Source organism: Wyeomyia smithii, chromosome 2 (assembly GCF_029784165.1).
Source record: "Wyeomyia smithii strain HCP4-BCI-WySm-NY-G18 chromosome 2, ASM2978416v1, whole genome shotgun sequence".
Taxonomy (NCBI): Eukaryota; Metazoa; Arthropoda; class Insecta; order Diptera; family Culicidae; genus Wyeomyia; species Wyeomyia smithii.
The window spans coordinates 130,200,136-130,216,454 of record NC_073695.1 but is presented as its reverse complement, the minus strand read 5'-3'; positions in this window follow the sequence as shown (position 1 = coordinate 130,216,454).

Below are 16,319 nucleotides of genomic sequence, written 5' to 3'. Positions count from 1 at the left end.
TTCGTTCGATGGCTTTTTTGTTCAGCTCTTTTAAAGAACTGATTTTCTGATCAGCTCGCGAGCGGATTGTCTGCATAGATTCAAAAGATCAGTGAACCAGTTCTTTCGTCTTTTCGTTCCACTTTTCGTGTGCGTCCCGGCGTTAGCCAGCCCGTGTGCTGTGTGTGAACTGTGGCAAGTAGATTTTGTTTTTTATTCCCGCGGCTGGTGGATGGTTATGCATAGGAGAGCAGGCAGCCGGCGGCAGCTATTTTCTGGGAGTTCTATTGCAGTGTCGCACGCCGCTTTGCGCTTGGGGTGTAAAGCATTCATATGGCTCTCGCTTGCAAAATCAGCTTCAGCTTTTTGCTTGAAGTAAGGGGTGAGTTACCGCTCTTTAAAAAAGAGCGATAGATCACTCACTCACTTTGAAGAACCAGCTTTTTAGATCAGTTCGTGAGCGGATTGCCCACCTCTATTTGGTAGTATACATCGGGTTTGGTCTACTCTTTATTAGCGCTGCTGAATTTGTTGGAATGGGTTCGAACATTGTCGGTTCGATAGAGCCCTACGTCCCTGGTGCTTCATTCACCAATCAGGCTGATACAAATTTCGAATTCTTTTTATGTCCAAGGTTATCAAAGTTAGCAAAGGGGGTGGCAAAAAATAAATAACACCGAGACGAGAAAAAAAAATATCTTTGATAGAAGTTTGTGTGCAAATTATGACGTTTGTAACTTGCACTCAAATAAATGTTGAAAAATTACAATTTATTATTATTAGAATCTATTTCGCTTGCCTTTTGACGACACTTTTGCTGTCACTGGACTTGTTTGTTGTTAAATAAAGCAATTATGCTGTCGGAAAACCAATAAAATGAACAAAACGGTTTGAGCATTTTTTTCTGCCCCTTCCAATACTCAAAATTTTTAGGGCGGGGGGGGGGGGGTAACATAAAATGAAAATAAAATTTGTAACGGCCTTATGTTGAGCGGTTAGGGTTCGCCTTTCAGTACAATGTTTTGAATGATGTACCAGTGATGAAACGTCGCAGCAAATGGCAAATATGGGTGCTTATTACGGGAGTCACTTCACGGTGAAATCAGAGTGAAGTGAACAAAATCCTATTACGGGACTCACGTAAGTGAGAAAAACGTCGCAAAGTGACATCTGCCGTGAAATCTGGGTTATTATGAGTGTCATATCAGTGAAGTGAGAACAGAAAAGGCTACGATTCGCGTGGAATTATTTCACGACCATTTTGAACGGTGAAATGATTCCACGTAGATGCCATAAGTCTTAGGTGCTTATTACGGGAGTCACTTCACGGTGAAATATATTCCACTCTCACGCTCACTTCACTTTTTTAGACCTATTCCCGATTCCACCTCAAGTGAGGTGACAAAAATCACCTTCGTGGAGTGAGATTGACAGTGGTGCTTATTACGGGAGTCACTTCACGGTGAAATATATTTCACTCTCACGCTCACTTCTCTTTTTAGACCTATTCCCGATTCCACCTCAAGTGAGGTGACAAAAATCACCTCCGTGGAGTGAGATTGAGGTGCTTATTACGGGAGTCACTTCACGGTGTAATCAGAGTGAAGTGAACAAAATCCTATTACGGGACTCACGTAAGTGAGAAAAACGTCGCGAAGTGACATCTGCCCTGGAATCTGAGTTATTATGAGTGTCATATCAGTGAAGTGAGAACGGAAAAAGCGACGTTTCGTGCGGAATTATTTCACGACCATTTTGAACGGTGAAATGATTCCACGAAGCTGCCATAAGTCTTAAAGTTGATTGATTTGAAATCTAATGGTAAATATTGGATTTATTCTTCAGTAACGAAGCGAATCAGAGTTTGATCCGTGCCTTAAAGCGGTCAATTTTTCATTTTTTTGCCCGATGAAAAAAATGCAAACTAGTTCAGGAAATTTTCGATACCGAAAAAAACATTTTTTTTTGATGCCGGATGTCTTAGAAATGCAGAACACGTCATGATTTGGTGTTATCTGAAAAAACGGGAAAAAACGACTTTCTGGGACTTAAACATTTTTGAGCTGGGAAACAATCTCATTTCACTTGTCCTATTCTCAATTTCACTTCACTGTCAGTCTCACTCCACGGAGGTGATTTTTGTCACCTCACTTGAGGTGGAATCGGGAATAGGTCTAAAAATGTGAAGTGAGCATGAGAGTGAAATATATTTCACCGTGAAGTGACTCCCGTAATAAGCACCTGATAGTGAAGTGAAATTGAGAATAGGACAAGTGAAATGAGATTGTTTCCCAGCTCAAAAATCTCTAAGTCCCAGAAAGTCGTTTTTTTAGATAACACCAGATCTTGACGTGTTCTGCATTTCTAAGACATTCGGCATCCAAAAAAAATGTTTTTTTCGGTATCGAAAATTCCCTGAACTAGTTTGAATTTTTTTCATCGGGCAAAAAAATTAAAATTTTACCGCTTTAAGGCACGTATCAAATTCTGATTCGTTTCGTTACTGAAGAATAAATCCAATATTTACCATTAGATCACAAATCAATCAACTTTAAGACTTATGGCATCTTCGTGGAATCATTTCACCGTTCAAAATGGTCGTGAAATAATTCCACGCAAATCGTCGCTTTTTCCGTTCTCACTTCACTGATATGACACTCATAATAACCCAGATTCCGCGGCAGATGTCACTTTGCGACGTTTTTCTCACTTACGTGAGTCCCGTAATAGGATTTTGTTCACTTCACTCTGATTTCACCGTGAAGTGACTCCCTTAATGAGCACCAGTGAAGAGCGATTGAGAATAGGACAAGTGAAATGAGATTGTTTCCCAGCTCAAAAATCTCTAAGTCCCAGAAAGTCGTTTTTCCGTTTTTTTTAGATAACACCAGATCTTGACATGTTCTGCATTTCTAAGCCATTCGGCATAAAAAAAAATGTTTTTCGCTATGGAAAATTTCCTGAACTAGTTTGCATTTTTTTCATCGGGCAAAAAAAAGAAAATTTGACCGCTCTAAGGCACGGATCAAATGAAGAATCAAGATGGAGAATCAAACGGTTCAATCGTGCGCGAAGTGTAAAAAAAACATAAATTTACGTACCGGAAAACCGATACAGTGCGATGGAAAGTGTAGAAAGTGGTGGCACAAAGCTTGTACAACTGTGTCTGATGCAGAATATCAGGAACTGCATAATGATCCTGATAAATTCTGGTTTTGTGTTCCGTGCAAGGAAAATCGAAATCGAAGCAGAAGAAGTACAGTGAACATAGCTGAACGCTCACCGAACAGTAAAGCACAATCTGAGACAGCAATGGCCGCTACGTCCACCTTGGAAACTACAATTGAACGACTGGAATCCAAGCTGGACCAGGTGATTTCCTGGCAAAAGGAAGTTGTCGATGAGATTCGTGGTATGCAAAACACACTGGAACAACTACGGTTAACTGCAGACACTCTGGCGGATGAACAACAGCAACTTCGCACCGACAACTACGAGTTAAGGAAGCAATTGGAGTGGAACGAAACCGAGATTGACAAGCTCAAGCAAGAAAAGCTGAGAAAAACCTTTGAAATCTCAAATGTTCCCGAGACAGAAGGTGAAAATCTTCTCGACATTGCAATTCAGGTTTGTCAAGAAGTTGGAGTTGTTCTGGAATGCAAAGATGTGAAGGAAATTTTTAGAGCTCCGAGCTACCAATCCTCGAAGTCGCAATTTCCTCCACCTATTCAAGTGAAACTTGACAGCAAGGCGAAAAGAGACGAAATACTGGCAAAAAAGAGAGCAAAAAAGGAACTCACAACTACAATTTTAAACATGACTTCGAACAACAGTAAAGTTAACATTTATCTTAATGAAGTACTGACTAAACGAAATCGATACTTGTATAAGATAGCGAGGGATCTGAGGCGCAACAACAAAATAAAATTTGCTTGGTTCAAGGATGGCAGGCTTTTGATTAGACAAACGGAGAGAGGAAAGGTGAGAGAGGTTACATCCATCAACACACTAGATGAATATAGACAATGATCCAAACCTGCAAATTCCTTTTCAACCAAGCACCAACACTATCAGCTCAATCAAACATCTCAGATTTCACCGTGCCAACAGTTTAAAGTTGTTTTATTGTAATGCCAGAAGTCTCTCCAACAAACTTACCGAACTATGCTTCCTTCTGGATGAAACCCGTGTTCCAATTGATTCCCTAATGATCACGGAAACGTGGTTGCATGCAGAGTCTGAAACCTCCACGTCACTTAACAACTACCAGTGTTTCTTCGCCTCAAGGTCAACAAGACGAGGCGGTGGTTCCGCAATCTTTGTACATAAAAAAATCCCTAGCAAGTTACTGTACACTTTTTGTGATGAATATAGCAGTATTGTGGCCGTTGAGATTGGAGATCGCGAAAAAACAGTACTGGCCTGCATTTATCGACCACCAGATAGCCCAACATCACCCACTAACACATTTTTAGATTTGCTCGAGGATTTTCTAACAACACAAACATTTGGTTCAACGATCATCGCTGGCGACTTCAACTTCGATCTTCTGTCGACGAGTACCATCGTGCAACGCTATTCCAATCTGGTCCTATCCAACGGATTTTATTTCTGCGATAACACACCGACGCGCCAAGGAGCTTGCCTGGATCACGTTATCACGAACAATATCGACCTACTGATCAATATTCAGCACTTTCAGTACAGCCTATTTGATCATGACACAATGTTTATCGAAGTTGAGTGCGCAATTGATCGAACGCCAGCCGAGAGAATAACACACACCAAGACTAATGTCCATTTAGTTCGTGAGTGTCTATTGCAGAATCTTCCTGACACAAATGCACGAAGCTCAGTTGACGCCAACTATTATGCTCTCATTTCTCACCTCCAAGCTGCGATAAGAGCCTCAACGAAGATTAAGGAAGCGAGAGATAGTCCTATAAAACAGTCGAAGCCATGGGTAGATAAAGAGATGAGTGACTGCATCCGTACAAAAAATTACTGGTATGCAAAACATCGCATGAATTCCAGAGATGAATACACTCATAACATATACCGCCACTGGGTAAATAGAGTGACTAAATTGAAACGAAAAAAAATCAGGCTGTACTATGCTAACTGCTTTGAACGTCAACGAAATAATGTAGCTGGCACCTGGGGAGTTATAAGGGAGATTCTGGGCAAAACTAAAACTAGATCTTCTAATACCTTGTCAGATCGGTTTACCAAACATGAAGATAAGAGACGCGCCGTTAGTGATGCAAATGAGTACTCTGCAACAGTGGGCAAAAATCTGGCAAACAACATTGTGTATACGGCCCTACCGCCCATAAGGATGCAAACAGGTCATCAGTTTACGCTGCAGGCTGCGCCTGAATCAACGATCCAACATGCGATTAACAATATGTCTACATCCAAAGCAGCGGGATATGATGCCGTTCAACCCAATGTTCTTCCCAAGTAACACGGTTAGTCTTTATTAAGTTTAGGTAATTGATATATAACAAATCTCGTCACCATAACAATAACGTATAAACTTATATACAACTTGTTAACAACTCAAAAAGCGCAAGGGGCGGAGCTAATATAAAACATGTATTCAACTTCAAATGAATTGTTCACACGACTTATATAAAACAACTTTATAACGACTATAACCACCACTCTTACATTTCCAGTACCAACAAATGGTGGCCTGTTATTAATAGGTCATAAACAAATTGCACAAATAAGTTGAAATTTCACTCGCTGATGATTGTTTCTAATACATACAAAACAGATGACCCACGGAAATAACCACGGCTTTCATTTGAGATATTATCAAGACAATTCATTGATAGAATAGGGTGTTGGTATAGTGATTAAATACAATAAATCTACGTGCGATTTCAGATTTGTCGTAAATATTTGGCTTGTACTTCGTTAAAATTTACGCGCTTCGAAAATACCAAAATATTATAGTAATCAATATTATATTATTTTTTAAATTTGAAATAAAGAAAAAAGTAACAGATGAACTCTAGAGGAATGAGCCTCAGGTATATATTTTCGATAGGATTATATTATGAAACGTGTCTTTAGCACAGAAAAATGGTGTTGAATATTATTTTAGCACGCCGCTTGCGCTAACGAGGCAGCCATGTTGATTATTAGCATTCGTTGAATGGGTACACCGATTGCCCAAAGATTTTGTCCGTTATAAAACCACTATCTATAAAGTTTATTTCGGTAAAAATATCGCAAAATAATTGAAAAAAAAATGTACATTGAAACATCAAGGTCATGCACTATTTACTAATTATTTGAACTTTTTTACTCTTTTAGCAAACCAAACGAGGAGTAATTTCTGCCACAATTTGGAGATGGAATCGTGAAACCAATTAAGCAAGGCTATATAAAGCTACTACAATCTATAAAAAAAATCGCCGTCACCATCTTGATTGTAGTAGAGAAAATAATAAAAAAATTCTCCTAACTAAGCCTAATTAAGTAATATATTTTGGAATTTAAGTAAAACAGAAATATTCAAACATTGATCTGAGGTTATTAACGATGATCAAATCAAATTGAGCAAGACAAAAAAGAGAATTGAAACAAATCATGGCCGATCAGACCAAATGATTTTCTTGTTTTAAGTAAACTGAATGATAAATTTATTGATTATAATTTACTGTCAAATTTATTATTTATGTTTAATCAAACATAAATTCCCTGGATGTTTAAATATTTTATATAATTTTGAATATTATAACAGTATTTTCGATCTGCACTGTATTTGATGAAGAAGAAATAGTTCACACCATAAAATCACATTTACAACTGATTTAAAACTGAACTACAACTTTTGCGGCCATTTTTCAATTTTGTCTCCACTATACGTTTTGCTGTCAAACACATATTCACCACTGTTGTCTCTCTTGCATTCTCAAGAAAAAAACTAGTTATAAACATGTTATAAATCAGTTTTTACAGCAATTTGTAATGTATTTACAACTTCAACTTGTTATTTCGATTTAAAACATCATTCCGATTTAAAACATCAATGCGAGTGAATTAAAACCCAATGTTTTCCCTGTAACTTATTTATGACTTATTTATGACTTATTTATAACTTTTTCCTTTCATCTTTTTCGTAAAAGATGTTGCATGTGTTACTTGGGTTAAGCAATGTAGTGATATTCTAATAAGCAACATTACAAGTGTTGTTAACTCATCGATTAACCAATCGCACGTCCCCAGCGAATTGAAAATTTCTAAAGTTGTACCTATACCGAAAACATCGACACCTGTTAACTTCTGCGATTATAGACCTATAAATATTCCCAGTGCAACTGATAAAATTCTGCAAAAAACAGTAAACACACAGCTAACTGAGTATCTCGAAAAATACGACTTACTTTCGTCGCGACAGTATGGTTTTCGGCCACGATCCAACACACAAACGGCCCTTTTTGATGTTGTGACAGAAATTCAAACGCATTGTGATAAAAAGGAAAAAGTAGCGGCAGTATTTCTAGACTTATCCAAAGCATTCGACACCTGCGATAAAAAATATTACTACGACGATTAAGCGAACTTGGCATCAATGGAAGTAGTCAACGGTGGTTCGAAAGTTTTTTGAATCAACGCCAGCAGTACGTTAGTGATAAAGGCTTCGACAGTGTTTTGCAATCAGTGGAATACGGCGTGGTGCAAGGCAGCATCCTTGGGCCAACATTGTTCAACTGTTACGTTAACAACTTGAAGGATATTCTCTACATGGCACCCTTTTCATGTACGCAGATGACATCGTACTCGTATATGCCACAACCTCTACTGAACAACTGCAAACGTTGATTAATGAGGATCTGGAGCGACTGCTGCGGTGGATGAATCAACATAAATTAACACTCAACGCTGCGAAAACAAAATATATGTTGTTCAATGACAACATGGGATCCACACTGAATATTTTATATAATGGTGAACAAATCGAACTAGTTCAAAACTTCAAATACTTAGGTGTGTGGTTTGACAGTGAACTGAAATGGATTTACCACATTAGAGAACTAAATAAAAAGCTCTCTCAAGTAGCAGGAGTCTTTAAAAAGATATCGGATTGTATACCTATTGAGACAAAACGGAATCTTTACTTTTCGCTTTTTCATAGCCATCTGATCTACGGCATAGCTACATGGGGAGCAGCAAACGATACGGCAATGAAGAGCCTGCAAACTACACAAAACAAAGCCATTAAAAATTTATTTGGTCTTCACCATCGAGCTCCAACAGCCTTCATTCATGATAGTCAACGCTTACTCACGGTTAAAAGTATCCACACAGTTGCGGCATGTACCCATATCCATCAGATACTGGGAAGAAGTATCCATACCAACACCGATCTTACTAGGGGAGAAGACAGACACCACCACTTTACCAGAAGAAGGAGACATCTAAGGTCTAACAGAGTTAACACCCGAACCTTTGGACAAAACTCTGCACTGTACAAGGCGACTACTCTCTACAACTCTCTTGGAGAAGCCATAAAAGCATTACCGCTAGAAAACTTCAAAAGACAACTTAAAGTCATTTTATGTAACACCCAATTTTAATACGCTGTTTGTTCTATTTGCTTTCATTGTTCCTTATTGCAAATTGTGTTTTATGTTTTATGTTATTTATATCTAAGAATAAGTACTAATAACGACATTATGTACAGATTAGTCAGTCTCTACGAGCTAAAAGCTCACAGACAAAATCAATGAACAAAATTCAAAATTCAAATCTTGACGTGTTCTGCATTTCTAAGACATTCGGCATCAAAAAAAATGTTTTTTTCGGTATCGAAAATTTCCTGAACTAGTTTGCATTTTTTTCATTGGCCAAAAAAATTAAAAATTGACCGCTTTAAGGCACGGATCAAACTCTGATTCGCTTCGTTACTGAAGAATAAATCCAATATTTACCATTAGATCACAAATAAATCAACTTTGAGACTTATGGCAGCTTCGTGGAATCATTTCACCGTTCAAAATGGTCGTGAAATAATTCCACGCAAAACGTCGCTTTTTCCGTTCTCACTTCACTGATATGACACTTATAATAACCCAGATTCCACGGCAGATGTCACTTCGCAAGGTTTTCTCACTTACGTGAGTCCCGTAATAGGATTTTGTTCACTTCACTCTGATTTCACCGTGAAGTGACTCCCGTAATAAGCACCATATTTCACTCTCACGCTCACTTCACTTTTTTAAACCTATTCCCGACTCCACCTCAAGTGAGGTGACAAAAATCACCTCCGTGGAGTGAGATTGACAGTGAAGTGAAATTGAGAATAGCACAAGTGAAATGAGAGTGTTTTCCAGCTCAAAAATCTCTAAGTCCCAGAAACAAGGTGGCCACTCATTTTACATTTTCGAGTTCCCGCATTTTTCCCGCATGATTGCAAGAAATTCCCGATTGGCAAAAACCGTAACTAGGTTATGTCCTATCGACGGATGAACGTCAATTTTTGAACCCCAAATTGCAGTGGCGTCGGGTCCACCTGTGCAACATGTGCAGTGCACAGGTACCCTATTTCCTAATATTCGGGCATATGCAATTAGCGAAATATGATAACCTATAAAAAAAGTAAGCGTACTAGCGAAACTCTTCCATTTAATGTGTCGTACACCTTGGTTTGAATTACTTCTTTCATTTGAGGAAAGAGAACTTAAATTTTATTTGGTGCACATGTGACAAAATCAGCCACGCGACGCCTCTGCTAAATTGGAAGTAATAGCTCATATTACTTCTACCGAATTTGCTCGGGACATTCTACACAAACAGTTGATTAGTTACATGAAATACAACCTTTGCCTTCCCATGGTAGACAGGTTAAATACAATTTTTGCGATCTTCTCAAATTTGCAAATCTTCCATTAAGCACTCAAAAGTCGTGTTAGCTATTTTGTGCATTCATTATGTTTGTCTATCTGTCTTCTTAAAATATGATATAAGCACCCTTTTTTAACGCATAACAAAAAACAGCACTTTTCGTTCAAAAGTTTTTTTCGTTGTTTTGTTAATTATTTGGCTTTAAAAATATTTCAAGTATTTTTGTTTATCTGTGGCCAGATTCAGCAACCTACTGTTCAATGCAAAGGACGCTTTCAGGGCTAGTGCTACGATCCTGCAGACAATAACAGTCTCTCGAGCCAAGACACGAACCTACGACGACTGACTAGTTAGGCCAGCATCGTATCCTAAGACCAGTTACGAAACGAAAAGCATGTAAAAAGTTGTATGCAGAAACAAAAAAAAAATAAATAAAATGTTTTCTTGAAAAACCTCGAAAACGATTATGCTGTTTTCTAAGAGCATTTCCGCATAGCAAGTTCGTTCCAAACCCAAATTTTCACCAGCATTGAGTTTCTAAGCGGAAATGGTAGCTAGTTTCGCTAGAGTTCGCCAAATATCTCTTCTAAAAGACTAACTGAAATAAAAATCTATTCGAAAAACTGGAGAATCAGAACTGTGTCCACTTGTTTTATCTTCAATTTGTTTATTCAAATAACTAGCAATGTCAGTAAGATTGTACAGTGTAACTTATTTTGCATTGCTCTTAGAAATTGAAACAATTTTTTTTGTACATATGAGATTTTATGATTGATTCTCTGAATAAAAACGTTTTCTCGACAAACTGGCAACTACCATTGACTCCGGACCGGTTTTCAACCCCGGTTTCAATTCGCTTTACCATCTTGAGAAGTCCCACAGAGTCCATTCAGTTTTCTTTAGATAACACCAGATTTCGACGTTTTATGCTATTCTAAGACATTTGATGTCAATATTTATTTCTTTTGGAAAGCAAGACTGATAAAAGTAGTCAGCTGGTCAGCGGGTCAAAAAGGTAATTTAGTGACTTTTTGGTTAAAAAATTGACTGCTGAAAAAAAAATGTGACTTTTGAGGGACCAACTTGCAGTCCTGTACTTCGAACTTCTCCAATATTTGTAATTTCATCATACACAATACTTTGAAAAAAATCTTGGTAACAAAATACCGATAAAATAAAAAAAAAATCCCGACTTTTTCCCGCATTTTTCCCGATGTAATTTGATTCCCGACTTTTTCCCGCATTTCCCGATTGAGTGGCCACCCTGCAGAAAGTCGTTTTTTTTCGTTTTTTTTTAGATAACACCAGATCTTGACGTGTTCTGCATTTCTAAGACATCCGGCATCAAAAAAAAATTTTTTTTCGGTATCGAAAATATCCTGAACTAGTTTGCATTTTTTTCATCGGGGCGAGAAAAATGAAAATTTTACCGCTTTAAGGCACGGATCAAATTCTGATTCGTTTCGTTACTGAAGAATAAATCCAATATATACCATTAGATCACAAATCAATCAACTTTGAGACTTATGGCATCTTCGTGGAATCATTTCACCGTTAAAAATGGTCGTGAAATAATTCCACGCGACACGTCGCTTTTTCCGTTCTCACTTCACTGATATGACACTCATAATAACCCAGATTCCGAGGCAGATGTCACTTTGCTACGTTTTTCTCACTTACGTGAGTCCTGTGATAGGATTTTGTTCACTTCACTCTGATTTCACCGTGAAGTGACTTCCGTAATAAGCACCGTTGCCTTCTCCGTTCTCACTTCACTGATATGATACTCATAATAACCCAGATTCCGCGGCAGATGTCACTTTGCGACGTGTTTCTCACTTACGTGAGTCCCGTAATAGGATTTTGTTCACTTCACTCTGATTTCACCGTGAAGTGAATCCCGTAATAAGCATCTTAAAGTTGATTGATTTGTGTTCTAATGGTAAATATTGAATTGATTCTTCAGTAACGAAGCGAATCAGAGTTTGATCCGTGCCTTAAAGCGGTCAAATGTTCATTTTTTTGCCCGATGAAAAAAATGCAAACTAGTTCAGGAAATTTTCGATACCGAAAAAAACATTTTTTTAGATGCCGAATGTCTTAGAAATGCAGAACACGTAAAGATCTGGTGTTATCTAAAAAAACGGGAAAAAATGACTTTCTGGGGCTTAGACATTTTTGAGCTGGAAAACAATCTCATTTCACTTGTCCTATTCTCACACTTGTGCTTATTACGGGAGTCACTTCACGGTGAAACATATTTCACTCTCACGCTCACTTCACTTTTTTAGACCTATTCCCGATTCCACCTCAAGTGAGGTGACAAAAATCACCTCCGGGAAGTGAGATTGCCAGTGAAGTGAAATTGAGAATAGGACAAGTGAAATCTGGGAGTTTTCCAGCTCAAAAATTTCAAGTCCCGGGAAGTCGATTGAGCTGAAATTTTAAATGAGGACATTTTTCTACAAGAGGAAACTTTTGAGCCCTACCGCTAAACGAAATTCGAAGATCAATTTTTCCCTTACGTTCCATTGGCCGCAGCTCGAAAATTTGTAAGTTTCAGAGAGCCGATTTTTTTCAAGAAAAAAAAAAGATTCGCCTTGTTACTGGAAAATAAATCCCATATATATTACCGCTAGATCACAAATCAATCGATTTTTAAACTTTCCTATCTTCGTGAAATCATTTCACCGTTCAAACTGGTCGTGAAATAATTCCACGCGAAACGTCGCTTTTTCCGTTTCCACTTAACTCATATGACACTCATAATAACCCAGATTTCACGGCAGATGTCACCTTGCGACGTTTTTCTCACTTACGTGAGTCCCGTAAAAGGACTTCATTCACTTCATTCTGATTTCACCGTGAAGTGACTCCCATAATAAGCACCACTGTCAATCTCACTCCACGGAGGTGATTTTTGTCACCTCACCTGAGGTGGAATCGGGAATAGGTCTAAAACGGGAGTCACTTCACGGTGAAATCAGAGTGAAGTGAACAAAATCCTGTTACGGGACTCACGTAAGTGAGAAAAACGTCGCGAAGTGACATCTGCCGTGGAATCTGGGTTATTATGAGTGTCATATCAGTGAAGTGAGAACCGAAAAAGTGACGTTTCGCGTGGAATTATTTCACGACCATTTTGAACGGTGAAATGATGCCACGAAGCTGCCATAAGTCTTAAAGTTGATTGATTTGTGATCTAATGGTAAATATTGGATTTATTCTTCAGTAACGAAGCGATTCAGAGTTTGATCCGTGCCTCAAAGCGGTCAATTTTTCATTTTTTTGCCCGATGAAAAAAATGCAAACTAGTTCAGGAAATTTTCTATACCGAAAAAAACATTTTTTTTTATGCCGAATGTCTTAGAAATGCAGAACACGTCAAGATCTGGTGTTATCTAAAAAAACGGGAAAAAACGACTTTCTGGGACTTAGACATTTTTGAGCTGGGAAACAATCTCATTTCACTTGTCCTATTCTCAATTTCACTTCACTGTCAATCTCACTCCACGGAGGTGATTTTTGTTTCTTCACTTGAGGCGGAATCGGGAATAGGTCTAAAAAAGTGAAGTGAGCGTGAGAGTGAAATATATTTCACCGTGAAGTGACTCCCGTAATAAGCACAATATTTCACCGTGAAGTGACTCCCGTAATAAGCACCACAATCTCATTTCACTTCTCCTTTTCTCAATTTCACTTCACTGTCAATCTCCCCCACGGAGGTGATTTTTGTCACCTCACTTGAGGTGGAATCGGGAATAGGTCTAAAAAAGTGAAGTGAGCGTGAGAGTGGAATATATATTTCACCGTGAAGTGACTCCCGTAATAAGCACTTTTTTCTGCCATCTCACAAACTCTGGAAGACACAAGGAACTATTTAGTTGGTCTCAGGGTAAGATGCTGGAGTAACAAGCCAGTCGTCATATGTTAGATTCTCGGCTAAAAAAGACGACCGTTATAGTCCATAAGGATCCTAGCGCTAGCCCCGCAATTGTTCTGTACACTAGCAGTTGACTTCCATTCTTTTTTTTTTTGTAAGTTGTCTTCCTTCTCATTCACACTGATTAGGACTTCAATAGTAAGTGCCGATCAAACATCAAAACAATCACCACTTTACAGGATCAGCGTCTGATGTTATTTATGTCTGGGTATGTTTCAAAGTTATGTACAAATTATTCATAATTTTTGTTAAAATTGATAATGATAATGGTGCTTATTACGGGAATCACTTCACGGTGAAATATATTTCACTCCCACGCTCACTTCACTTTTTTAGACCTATTCCCGATTCCACCTCAAGTGAGGTGACAAAAATCATCTCCGTGGAGTGAGATTGACAGTGTGTGTGTGTGTTTTTACAATTCATCTCCCACTGGCCGGCAGTGCTTTTATGGAAAAAATCTATCTGCATCTATTTCTATTTAGCTGATTTATTTTTTCATTGATTTTTTAATATATTACATAATACAAAGATGCAAATATTTTTAGCCCTGGAGATGAACGGTGACAGCTCTAGTGTTCATCCAACGACCCATTTCAAGAATGCCTGGTAATACACGTACATTCCGAGATCGTCTTCATAAACACTAAGCCCCGCATGAATACGTTGTTATATCTATTGGACATAACATTGTATTCACACTTCCAGACTAATTTACATTAGTGGCTCGTATTTAATATTACTTGATAATACAGTTACAGTTCAGAACGATCTTACAAACGTTTTATTGAAGAAATTCTTCACTATTAGTGTACAGATTCGAATCTGCCCACGTTTTCCATGGTAGCTCATTCGTTTACCCGCCACCGAACGGCGGTGGCGCTGCGAGCGTATCAAATTTTACTTCTTGGTCGATGAGTTTTGTGGCTAGTTCAAGTGCTGCTCAAAAACAAAACACTTCGGAAATATAGCGATACCTATCCTGCCCAGAGCGGTCCGTTGATGCTCTTCTTCACTTTTCTAGATATCAGAGAAACTGGAACTTCGCGATTTCACCAATTACTTCATTTTTATTTCGCGAAAAACTGCCTTTATCACTAAAACTTTACGTTGAGGTAGAACGCGCACAACACTCAGTTGGCCTTGTTGCCAGTCCCCTCCGTGGAGTGAGTTTGACAGTGAAGTGAAATTGAGAACAGGACAAGTGAAATGAGATTGTTTCCCAGCTCAAAAATGTTTAAGTCCCAGAAAATCGTTCTTTCCCGTTTTTTTAGATAACACCAGATCTTGACATGTTCTGCATTTCTAAGACATTCGGCATCAAAAAAATGTTTTTTTCGGTATAGAAAATTTCCTGAACTAGTTTACATTTTTTTCATCGGGCAAAAAAATGAAAAATTGGCCGCTTTAAGGCACGGATCAAACTCTGATTCGCTTCGTTACTGAAGAATAAATCCAATATTTACCATTAGATCACAAATTAATCAACTTTAAGACTTATGGCAGCTTCGTGGAATCATTTCACCGTTCAAAATGGTCGTGAAATAATTCCACGCGACACGTCGCTTTTTCCGTTCTCACTTCACTGATATGACACTCATAATAACCCAGATTACACGGCAGTTGTCACTTCGCGACGTTTTTCTCACTTACGTGAGTCCCGTAATAGGATTTTGTTCACTTCACTCTGATTTCACCGTGAGGTGACTCCCGTAATAAGCACCAATAACTTATTTGATGAAACAAGATTTGAATTTTAGGTTATAAATCGCCAACAAAAACTTACAAAGCCCAGGGAAGGTTGAAACTTCAAATTAAGCAAATCCTTGGTGCTACATTCCGGATTCGGAACTTGACCTTCTGTTTATTTATACACAGACTTCGCAGCCGACTGTTGAGTGTACAGGACAATTGCGGGGCTAGCGCTACGATCCTACTGACACTAACAGTCTCTCCCGAGCCGAGACTCGAACCTACGACGACTGGCTTGTTAGGCCAGCATCGTACCTCGAGACCATCTGGGAGATGGAAACTTCAAATTACTAAAAAATATTTTGAAGGCCAGAGAAGTCAAGAATGATTCCAATCGGGCTTCAGGCAAAAACTAAACTATGATAAAAAATATCTAAAGCCTAAAACAATTAACTCCTCCGCCAACCACGCTGGATCTGGGTTCGAATCCCAACACCATAAGTGTCGATGGTTGTGTGATGACGTGATCCACTCACGATCAACCAAAACTGATCTAGATTCAATTCTCCGGAGATTTTCTGAGGAGAAAAAACTCTGGGTTCTTATACCGCATGGGAAAGTGAAGCCGTTGGCGCCGGTCCGTTAACCAACGGGTCGTTAGTTAGGATCCTAGTTGAAGTCGCATTCCCGTGTGTTGGCGATTGACACAATAGTGGCGGGAATAGACCAACGGAAAATAAGCAAAAATTTGCACGACGAAGCTATTCAGCATCATTAAAGAATATATTGATGTTTAATATGCAATACATTAAGTGTTAATTATGCATATAGTTGATTAGTAATA